The 12,773-nt window shown below is 35.7% G+C and overlaps 1 pseudogene; it reads left to right on the top strand.

Moving 5' to 3' along the window:
- Positions 1-8,288: 8,288 nt before the first annotated feature.
- On the top strand, positions 8,289-12,023 carry LOC121327483 (annotated as a pseudogene).
- The last annotated feature ends 750 nt before the right edge of the window (positions 12,024-12,773 follow it).

Raw genomic sequence — 12,773 nt, 5'->3', positions numbered from 1 at the left:
GAAGCCTTGGACTTTGCTGCAAATGCCCTGTTTTTTTATTGGCTGTTGTTGTTGATCAGGGGAAACATTGCTTTAAAAAAAACCTGTCAGCATCCAGGAAGTATTATGAGAGGCTTTATTAGTGTTATTGAACATTGCAATTCCATTTTAGGACACAGAGATAAAGGTGACCTAAACAGGGTTTATGAAATAAAGTTTTCAAAGATACATCTTGGTAAAAAAAACTAAACTGAACTATTGAGTGAGTAAAGGACAGTCGGGTTTACTGTTTCAGTGAGTTTTATCTGGTTGAGTTAAACTACATTTGTGCTTTAATGTTTTATTCTTTGCTGTCTCGTGCAGTTGGATTTTATCTTAACAGAATCCACAGGAAGATTCATGTTACTCCACTCTTACCGCAGCATTACCTCTGTGGGGTTTGGTAACTGGGTTAGTGAAAAAAAAAAGTAAAATATCTGGCTTATTGCTGAAAGTGTGGATGAGTTCTGTGCTTGTCTCATGCATGGTGTCTGCCCACATGAATTATTAAGACTATGGTGGAAATGGCAGCCCGCATCTTGAGCACCCCATTGTAAGAAGAATGGACTATCAAAGGAAAGAGAATAAGACAGCAGCCATGCTATAGTGTTACTGTGCTTTAGACATGTTTCAGAAATCCCTTGGTGTCTGTTTACTTCATTCTACAATAGAATCCTCCATGCACTTCATCAGAAAGCATTCCAGTTAAATGTCAAAGGATGCTTTGGAAACAGTGACACTGTAGCCACTGTATCACTCTGTGAGCTAAATGGTCCTACTTACTGCTAGATGCAGTAATATTGTAGCAGGCTATGCTATATGATATGATAATATTGTAGCAGGCTATGATATATGATAATATTGTAGCAGACTATGCTATATGATATGATAATACTGTAGCAGGCTATGATATATGATATGATAATATTGTAGCAGGCTATGATATATGATATGATAATACTGTAGCAGGCTATGATATATGATATGATAATATTGTAGCAGGCTATGATATATGATATGATAATACTGTAGCAGGCTATGATATATGATATGATAATATTGTAGCAGGCTATGATATATGATATGATAATATTGTAGCAGGCTATGATATATGATAATATTGTAGCAGACTATGCTATATGATATGATAATATTGTAGCAGGCTATGATATATGATATGATAATATTGTAGCAGGCTATGATATATGATATGATAATACTGTAGCAGGCTATGAATTCAATCTTTAATCTGTACTATGCTTTTATTTCCAGTAGGAGGTATTTGTTATTTAGATATGTTCAATATGGGTCTATAATACAGAAATCTTGTTAAATATGTTAAGTGTATGAGCCATTGTAGTAACATCAATATTATCACACTGGTATCATATCTGTTGGGTACTTTCTGAAGAAAATGTAACATGTTTTTTGATTTGGAAGCGCTTTGGCGCCACCTGCTGATTTATGTGTATTTCTATATAAGTAATACTTAATGTCCAACAATAATAATAATAATAATAATAATAATAATAATAATAATAATAATAATAATAATAATAATAATAATAATGTCCAAGAAGTTAATTTAAATATGATGTTAATAAAGACATATTAAATAATTAATTGAAATAATAGTTAAAGGAATATTTTCTATAATCTATTTTTTTCTAAATGAATGTCTTTCCTGTTTAATATGCTTAATATATGTTTAATATGTGTGTACCGAAGATCATAGGTGTTTTTATTTATTTTTTTTATGCTCTAAAACCTGTGCAATGCTAACATTCTTTCCACTTCACTTCCTTTTTCTGGGAATCTTAGTAAGCTTGATAAAATAATAAACCATCAACTGAGAACGAAACAAAACTCACAAAAACTCGACAGCTACCTCCACTGGATACAAATGAAAGCAATCTACCACTGTGTTCGTGTTAGCATGTGAAACTCCCTGGGTTGCATGCTCGTGTTCTTAATCTTTATAAGATCTGTTTTCAATCAATTAGACAGGGGCATTAGTAGTCCTGGGAATGTCCATGACAGCTAGTAATTGCCTCACAGGAAATCGAAGGATTCCACTTCATCAAATTCAATTGATTCATAAGCCTACTTACAATCTTAACCCAAACTGTAAGTCATCTCATCTTTTCCACAGAGGGAAGTTTTAATAACTAATGTTAACAATCATTTGTTTAGTGTGAATAGTATAATCTTCTACTTTCTGTTAATAGTAAGCTTACAATGCTTGAAACTTCTTTTAATAGACATTTTAGCAGAATTTAAATGTATTAACTGTTAACAATCAACTTAATAGAATATCAACAAATGTCCTTATTTTATCAATAGACCATGCATGCATAGCAAGAGTGTAGTTTATTACAACCTTCAAAGTAACTCTGTTCAGGTTGGTTTGAATGTGTATGTGTATATGGTAGACTGACTTTGCCTTTTTCCATTGTAAATTAAAATGTTGATTGTCATCCAGTTTCAGAGTTTTGCCAAATCCAAACCCAATACAGGATTGATTGCATTAACACCAAGAGCATTGCAAATGACTGCAGAATCATCTGTATGCATTCTTACAGAAAGAGTTGTCACCAAGGAACGAAGGACATCTACAAAAATATTGATTATGGTTGCCACCCCACGATGGAAGTCATCTAAGTAATTTTTCAAAGTCAGTTTTCATCATCCGGAAATATAATTAACAGTAAACATTTTTTTTATTATGAAAATGTTGAAATTAAACAATAAATTAGATGAAAAAAATCATTCACATAATTATCCATTTTTTAGAGACAAGACTGCATGAAAGGATAGGAAATTGAGACAGAGGGTACATCTCCTTTTTTGTGAAGAGCACACTTCTATTAGTCAATCGGTCTCAATTAGGAAAGAGCACTAAAGATTATGTTGTGCCATAATTACAATTAGTGTGCAGCATATTCATGACTTCCGTATTTCCTCTTGCAATTGTATTCATTATCGCATGAATCAGTGGGCATATTATAGCACACATTGATTTTATTGTGCCACACTACGGTAATCAGAATGAATATGTGCTTTGTATGGTAATGCATGGGGGCTGTGTCTGTTGATCGTTAATTTCCAGTCAATGTAAGCCACCTCCACCTTTCACAATAAACCACTGACCAAAAGACATGGCTGGACTGCTGGTGCTTTTTATATCACAGTGGTCAAAGGTAAGTCTTGGACATTATCGTGCACATTAAATTATCTCTCACAATACATGTAGTGTGCATGCTACAGCATGCAAATTGTGTTCTCTGTTAGTAAATGGACAGTACATTTAGATTTATGGTGCATGTTAGGCTCACTACTTCATGTGCACATTACAGCTACATTTAGTGCCCTGTTGTAAACTGTGATATAATGGGCAACATTCTCACATGGTCATCCTGATTTGGGTTTCTCAGTAGATTGTTATAGGTGTTCATAGTTCAAAATGTTGGTATTTCATCAAAATTATAAACTACCTAAAGAGTAGATCAAATGCATCTATTTAATTGTTCATTAGTACAGTCAGCACTCACATATCTGACCCTATAAAATTTTGACTTCAGTGATGGTTAAACGCATGTGACGCATATCTGATTATTTCATTTTGGACGGTTCCAACCCTTGTCTGTTTATCAGGGAACACAAAAAAGATACAATATCAAAAATACACATCTGAAAGGACTGTGTTTTAAAATAGATTGTTTTAAAATAAATCGGCTTCCACTTGGATTTACTGTATTAGGTTTGTTGGTACAGTACTATATTTTCAACAGAATAACTATTTTAATTCAGAATGATATGATTATTGCATTGTAATACAGTACATACTTTTAAATCTGATATGTATTGTAGCATTATGTAAACTCCCTGTTAACGACCCAACAGCAAAATGAAATAAAAATGTTACCCATGAACAGAACTGCATACAACGTAAAAAGGCAATCCAATTTAGCAAAATAAAAAATGACTCAGTTTCCAGAATTAAAACAGTATCCATAGTCAGTATTCAAAATTGCAGAATATAGTTCTCGATAAGGCCCTAATGTCACAGTTCACTTGCAAATGAACATGCACAAAAACAACTAAAGATCACAAATTTAACAAAAATGCATCACAGTATCCAAAACTGTTTAATGATTAACTGTTACATTACCCAGCTTCTCTCTTCGCTTTGTTTTGGCTGCATTTTTCATCAGTTGAAACTGGAGGAAGTGCTGTGTAGCTGCATAGGGGTCAGTAAAATATAAAGTAAATTACTGTAAAATACAACAAAGATATAATTAAAAATAAAGATAAAATATAAAGAAATTGCAACTGTTTGACTGTCCAACCATTCTAAGAAATCCAATGTGATCACTTACAAAAAAATAAAACTAGCATAGTTGAATAGAACAAGTAAAATACCTCTCTTAATGAATGGTTGCATGGATTACGAAGGAATGTACGACTCTCCAGTGCTGATATATTTGCACAAGCATTTAAAGGTTTTAAAATGAGGCGATGCTGAAGAAATAAATGAGAAAGTCCCAATATTGTCTGCAGAATCTGTTTGGGGGCTTAGGGTATAGGGTAAAGGGTATAGAGGCTGATCCACATGAAGACGGGACTAACACTGGCAATGGCACTAATAATCAGAGATTCCTTTTCAGAATTACTGTGATTTGTTTATATATATTTGCGTTTAATAATTAACAAATCCAAACACAATGAATATATCATTATTTTGTTATAAAAGCACAATGTATAGCGCCATTTCTTGGATGCATTTTCGCAGTAAGATTATCAAAGTACTTGTATGCAATGAGCACTGCTAGAATCCGCAGGCCAATGTGTTTATGGTATGATTAACAAGATTCCGTGTGCCAGAACCTGTAATATCAAGCCCTCGCACTCTGCATTTCAGTGACAACTGCTCAAAATCTTACACAAAATGTCAATTTTGAATCAGCCACTTTAGTTTTTTAAATAATAATAATAATAATAATAATAATAATAATAATAATAATAATAATAATAATAATAATAACAATGTGCCAGCAATCAGTCTCCTGCTAAACCTGATCAGACTTATTTTAGTTTATCCAATCTCACCTGAGTCTGTAGGTCTTTGATTGGTTTACCTGCAGAAAGAGATAAGCATAAAGGGAAAGCAGTTCACCTGAACCCTGTCACAGAACATTTAGCCTGGGTTTGATGTTCACATTGCAGGCACATGCTTCTTTAATTATATTAATTAAAAAAGGAAAAAGGCTGACTTCTGTCTGTGTTGCCATAGGGACCAGACTCATATAGCTCGAATATAAATGAAATGTTGCCAAACTGTATACACTGGTGTAGATTCTTCCTCCATCACATAACCCCCAGGTTGGCAAATACAGCCAGTCTAGTCCAGGGTGATCAGTCAGTAGACCTGATTGTGAATACAAGGAGAGCTGAACCATGTCCAGTCTACTATATCAGATAGAACTCAGCTCTACCCCAACAAAGCAAGCTTCAGCTGTTCTTTTCGCAAACACCAAAAGAACTGGGATAATAATCTGCCCTGCTGTTAATGGCTGACACACTTGTCACAAGACCACCACTGCAAACCAACTGCCATCACATTTAGGACTGAGCTCCAGTGCTCCTGGAAACAGCAGTACAGACTTCCCTTCAGGAATGAGGTCTAAGCTCCAGATCGTGAACAGAGATCCAATCTGCCTGCCAGTACAGAAGAAGAGAGTCACACAGGCAGATGTGTCAATGCAAACTGTTTACCAATTTAACAGACTGGGGACCCCATGCAGATTTTAGTGTGGAGGTTTAGAACGGACATCCTAATTAGACACTGTTAACACCACGACAGAAATAAATCGAGTGTTATATCAGGTTTCTACAGTAAGACGTTTTTTTTCAGTAATTCCTTTGCAAATGCTCCCCCTAATCACAAACGTCCTTGTCACGCAGGGGCACCTCTGTACATTTTTTTGAACAAAATGTTTAGCATGACAGCAGCAAAGAATATCTGCATAAATTGTTTCCTTGTGAATAAATATATGACTGAATAGACTCTGCACTTCTGGGCCATCGTATAACAGAGCATTCTTCTTGGGAATTCTACCAGCAGAACAATGTGTACATGGGTATATGTGTTAAGACACAGCAGTGAAACAAAGTATTATAACTGGTCATGTTTATGTAGCATTCTACGACTAGAGGGCACATACAGATCACACAACAAAGTACTGTATAGAACGCTCCTCCGGGCATTTTGAGAATTTATTTTGTAGCTGTCTGAGTTAGTCAGTGATCATTTTAAAAACAGCAAATCGCTAACTCAGATAAGGAATTTTCATATGCACTTTTTAATTTGTAATTATTATAGACAAATAAAAAAAAGTTTTTCATATTTAATAACTGCATGTATTTTGTCTGCTTATGATCAATATGACACATTCATACAGAGTCCAGATGTTAGCTTTGAAATACAGTAGGCCTGCTGAAAAGCAAGTATATGAAAGATTTTTATTATTATTGTTATTATTTTAAAAGTGTGAACTAAAATTCAATATGGTGAAATATTTTAATGCAACAGTAGTATGGGAGTGATTTACTTTATAGTGTAAATTGCATGCATTAGGTCTGGAAGTAGTGGAAATTCGTTATCACCGAAAACCACTTCCTCCACAAAGACTTGAGTAAATTGCTGAAGACTCAAAATTGTTTGTTAAAGTTAGTTACTCAAAATGTATCCATTGCCAGGAATTCAAACAAATCACTGATCACCTTGTAAACACTAAAGTGTGTTTTGAAAAACTTAACTGGATTAAAAAAGCTAAAAGAAAAAGAAGCATTCACTCAAAATACAATATTTAACAAAAAAGATAAGGGGATTCAACCTCAATAGCTGTTCCATTTCAATGAAATCCCCCACACACACATCACCGGGGACATTCTTTTCATTTGCATAAACAAGCAGATTTCTTTCATTCAAGAGACAATAGGTAAGGGTGCCTGTTCCAAAAGTGTAAGTTCGGGGTTTGACCCATTGTAAAAACATATCATCTTTATTACCCTTTATCTTTGTCAAACCTTACATTTCAAGCCAGATGTCACCATATGTTGGAACAAACCATATCGGATTGGCAAAAGGCTGATAAACTACTTAAAGATATGCTTAACAAAATTAAGCAAAATGATACCAACCCAAAAACCATTAATGTATACTTATATATTTATATATATATATATATATATATATATATATATATATATAATATATATATATATATATAAATCGATTTATAATGACTACTATGACATGTATAAATTTGTATCAAATTTAAAAGCATGATTTGTCATGTGTTTCATTTGACTTCATTTAAAATGTGTTTGTAGCAGTCATGTTTGTAGCACAATTTCATCTTTACAAGCCCAATGCAGCAGATTAGCTTTGATTCAGCATACATAAACATATTTTATGAGAAATGTACATTATATAAAAGTATGACTTGGGAGATTAAAAACTATGATGTACTTAAAAGGAGAATTGTATCCACATTTGGCTTCATGATTGACTACTTATTGACTAAATAATGTCCCCAATGAAGAAGACAATGTCAGCTGTTTCAGTATTGGGAGGACAGTGGACTCCAGCTACCCGCCCTACCTTATTATTATTATTATTATTATTATTATTATTATTATTATTATTATTATTATTATTATTGTTGTTGTTGTTGTTGTTGTTGTTGTTGTTGTTGAAGTAGCCTGACTTCTAAACAATAAGAATTTTAAAATGTACTTACTTCTGATCAACTGTTTTCTCCATTTATCAGATTTGCTGAGTTTATATTTCATTAACGAACACTAGTTTATTTGTATACTTTATCAGTGGATATATCTGAAGCCATTTGCATTAAGCAGATCTGTATTTTTAGATACAAAAGCATACCATTTGCCTGAGCATTTTGCTTCAATCTTCACACCTTTTGTCTTGAAAGAGGGTGGAGAGGTTAAAGAGGGTGGTGATACCAGGCATCAGGTGGCTGGTCTATTTACATAAGGCAGGGAATAAATGTCATGGAGAGACAAGCATCTCACACACTCGGACCAAAGAAGCTGGCATCTGGTCATTTAGCTGGGATCTACTGTATAGAGAGTAAAGGCAGCTTCATTGAAGCAGCAATCGTATTTGTTTTAAATTGCGTTTATAACACACGAACATTTTTCTTAGTAGTACGATACCAAACAAAATTTAAATAATTTACAAAATGCTAAGAATTTGTCTCCGTAGCCTATTTGCAGTGCTGTTTACTCCATTTGTAGTGCACTGTAAAACGGCACAATATTGGACCTACGAAGAAGCTGACTTGGGAACTGAGATCGGAAACCTAGCACAGGATTTGAAGATCAACTCAGCGGACGACACCCACACAAGTTTTCGCTTCATGCAACAACCCAGCTCTTCTCTGATTCGAATGAGAGAGACTGACGGACTGCTTACCATCGGGCAAAGGATCGACAGGGAGCTCATCTGCGGACAGCCCCCTGAATGTCTGATTTCCTTCGACGTGGTCACCTTTTCCAGAGAGAAGTTTCAACTAATTCATGTAGAGGTGGAAGTCAAGGACATTAATGACAACTCACCGCAATTCCCACACAATGAAAGCTATATTGAGATGCCTGAGAGCGCTGCGGTGGGTACTCGATTTCCATTAGACATTGCTGTTGACCGGGATGTGGGCCCCAACTACATCGACAACTACTACATTTCATTCAACAGTCACTTCGGCATTGAAGTGCGCAGCAGGGAGGATGGGGTTAAATTTGCGGAGCTTGTGCTGACTAAAGGACTGGACAGAGAAAAGGAAGATTCTTACACACTTCAGCTGTCAGCTGCAGACGGAGGTAACCCGGCAAGGTCCGGTTCTGTAACTGTGCAGATCAAAGTGCTTGACTGTAATGATAACAGCCCAGCGTTTGATCACAGTCTGCTCAAAGTGCAGGTGTATGAAGATGCTCCAGTAGGGTTTCTTCTGTGCAAGTTAAACGCTGTTGACCTTGATGAGGGTATAAATGGAGACATTGTTTATGGCTTTAATGATCAAGTGTCTGCAGAGATCCGACAAGTCTTTCAAATAGACCCCTCGTCGGGACGTTTAAGCCTAAAAGGTCTCGTGGATTACGAGACGAAGAAAAGTTACGAACTGGATATCCAGGCATACGATTTGGGGCTGAACTCTGTCCCAGCTGTGTGTAAAGTTATAGTTGACATTGTAGATGTAAATGACAACGCTTCTGAGATAACTATTAAACCAATGACATCTATCAGCGCAGGAGTTGCCTATATAACTGAAAGTGCCGCGGAAGACAGCTTTGTCGCTCTGGTCAGCATCTCGGACAGGGATTCGGGTGCAAATGGCTACGTACAGTGCAGCCTCCAAGGACACGAACATTTCAAACTGCAGGAAGCTTACGGGGACAGCTTCATGATTGTCACCACAGCAGCCCTTGATCGAGAGAAGATTTCAGAATACAACCTCACAGTGATTGCTGAAGACCTGGGGTCTCCTCCATTTAAAACCATTAAACAGTACACCATCAGGATAAGCGACGAAAACGATAACGCGCCTTTTTTCAGCAAGTCGGTTTACGAGGTTTCGGTTCTAGAGAATAATGTTCCGGGCTCATACATTACCACCGTGGTGGCACCAGATCCGGATCTGGGTCACAATGCTAAAGTCATTTACAAACTGATCGATGCAGAAGTATATGGAGGTGCTCCTCTGTCTACCTTTGTCACAGTGGACCCAATCTCAGGGTCGATATATTCTGTAAGATCTTTCAATTACGAATTAATTAAACACATAGAAATTACAATCCAAGCAAGTGATGAAGGATCTCCACAACTGTCAACTACTGCTCTGATCAGGGTAAAAACAGTAGATCAAAATGACAATGTGCCTGTTGTTATGCATCCCATTTTACAGAATGGCTTTGCTGATGTAAACTTACCAAACAACGCACCACCCGGTTACCTCGCTCTCCAGATCAAGGCACGGGATGCTGACGAAGGGACGAACGCTGAGCTGTCCTACAGAATTCTTCAAGATCACCAAATGCTATTCACAATAGACAAACAGATGGGTGACATTTCACTTAAAAATGGACTAACCTATATTGCTGGGGATTCTTTGAAAGTGCTCATTGAAGTAAGCTACAACGGAAGGCACACACTTTCATCCACTGCTACTCTTAACTTCATTGTAACCGAGACGCCGCCTTCTGATGAACCAATAGTGGTCGTTCTACAATCGAGGGACAAGGAGCGTGCTCAATGGGATATTTTGCTAGTATTTGTCATTATACTAGGAGGCAGCTGTGTTTTATTATTGATGGCAATTGTTGCTGTTGCAATCTCCTGTAAAGACAATAAAACAGGAAAAAACTACGACAACAAGAAAGATTTGAACCACAGGGGGTTTGAAGCAAATCCATTGAAAACATTTAGTTCACACAGAGATGCATCAGTATATTTTGGATCAACACTGGTAAATGGCCAAATTGCACGTTCTGAAGATGGAGAAAACTTAGAGTGCCTACCTGCAAATGAGAAGAGGGGACATTTAGAGACCAAGGTAATATTTTATTTAGCACCTATTCATGGGATTTTTTGAGTAAATGTTCAAAATGTTCCCCGACAAAAAAGCATGAGCTTTTTTATGATGTCTTTGTTCAGCTGATTTTGTTTTACTTCACTTGTTTTTTATGAAAACGGTCACAAAGTATTCTGTTTTTACCTTTCAGATTTGTATGCCAAGTTCATTCCTCAATCAAAACCCTTTCCAATCAGTTTCATCGTGGCAAGAACAAACCCGTTTCAAGCTCAGGTAAGTCTTGAAACAATGTTAAGCTCTTGTGTTTAAAGTGCAGCTTTTAGCACTACAGAAACACTAATATGTGATCACTTTGTCTCCAATGTGCTGGTTGCAACGTTATAGAAATATGTGAATTGTCCAGCAACACCTGACAATATTAAGAAATGCCCAAGCATTTTTTAAATGAGAAAAGCTACTTTATGTGACTAGATTCAGTTTATTTTACAAAACACCCTTTTCCTGTCCTTCAGCAAACAATATGAAAAATTCTGGCTTGTGACGCTGGATTTTACAATAATAATATAGAGGGGTGACTAAGCATTGTATCATGTGATACCGAAATGGATATTACAGGGTTACATTTAAAGAACAATTTAGTACATATACCTTAAACATATTCTTGTAGTTTTAGTGGCATTGCATCCACCGATCAGATGAGCGCAAAGGACAGTGGCAAAGGTGAGAGCGACTTCCACGACGGTGATTCTGAAACCAGCTGAGACGGGTCGAGGAGAATCCTCACCACATTCACACCACTACAGAATGGTAGGTACTGGATTGTATTAGCAATCCAAAAATAAATGTTCCCTTTTCATATAATGTTTACAATTTGATGGACCCTATTTGAAAGGTCATATAATTTCAATATTTCTCCAACAGGCGAGAATTCAGATTTGTAGCTAAATTACTAAACTACTAAGACTAATAAAAAATAATTTTAATTAAACAGCTGCAGTTTACAGTACAGAACTGTCATATAAGTCTTGTTTTATTTGTTTATGTATTTATTTATTTGCAGAAAGAAATGTAAATTGTATGTACTACATTTGTGTTTTTTCTGATATATTAAATCCATGCTCTCTTTGTTTTAGATACATTTCACTCTAGAAATGTCAGCGTTCCCAACCTAGACTGCACCCTACCAATTCATGGACCTTCAAGCTCCAGGAACAGTTACAGAGTCGCATACTGACACACACCTGTGTATAACCAACTGTGTGCATGGAAAGAAACACATTACTGAACAAAGGGCATGACACAGCCCATTCCCAGAACAGGGACAATACAAACCCAGCTTTATCACAACAACCGAGGAGAACTGGCTTGTACTGATGCTTGAAAACCAACAGCTTTAACAGGGGCAGACATTTTAGAAAGAAGGGGAACTGTACAGAGAAATTGTGTTGTTGGTAACTTTGCCATTGTATATTGAACTTTTTGCAAATATTGATGCAAATATTCTCATAAATTAAGTTTATACATATTTCAATACAACATTAAGTACGTGTTTAATATACTATTCGAAACACATCATAAAATAATATTTATTGTATATAAAAAATGTATTCTTTGTAATTGTTTTTTTTTTTTTCACACTGTACAGTGAAGTCCAAAATAAATATTATTATTATTATTATTATTATTATTATTATTATTATTATTATTATTATTTGTGTCATAATTAAATGTTTTTTTTTTTAATAGATCAATATAAGATGCACATGTGTGTGGAACGTATTTATGGATTGGAAAGTTATCTGAAATAAAGTAATTAGTGACCAGTTTTAAAATATCGTCAGTATCTTCACAACACAACGTTCATTGTCCCTTGATAAGTAGGCAACAATAACTTAGTTCAGTATGTTCATTTCTATTAGAAAACGATTGAGTGCAAACAGCCAATCAGCTTCCAGATCTAGCGGGCTTCTATTCGCCTAGATGCCCACTGGAACGTTGAAGTGCTTAACTGTGAATTATATTTTAAAATCAATCCGCGCACAAATACCGGCCTTTTCCCTTAACATGCTAATCTACTAATCTGATAACATAAAAGCTACTTAAAACATACGTTCTGACTCTGGTCTAGAGACAAGGGAA

Source organism: Polyodon spathula, chromosome 15 (genome assembly GCF_017654505.1).
Source record: "Polyodon spathula isolate WHYD16114869_AA chromosome 15, ASM1765450v1, whole genome shotgun sequence".
In the NCBI taxonomy this organism is placed as follows: Eukaryota; Metazoa; Chordata; class Actinopteri; order Acipenseriformes; family Polyodontidae; genus Polyodon; species Polyodon spathula.
The sequence above is the reverse complement of the archived record's forward strand: the minus strand, read 5'-3'. Positions and strand labels throughout refer to the sequence as shown.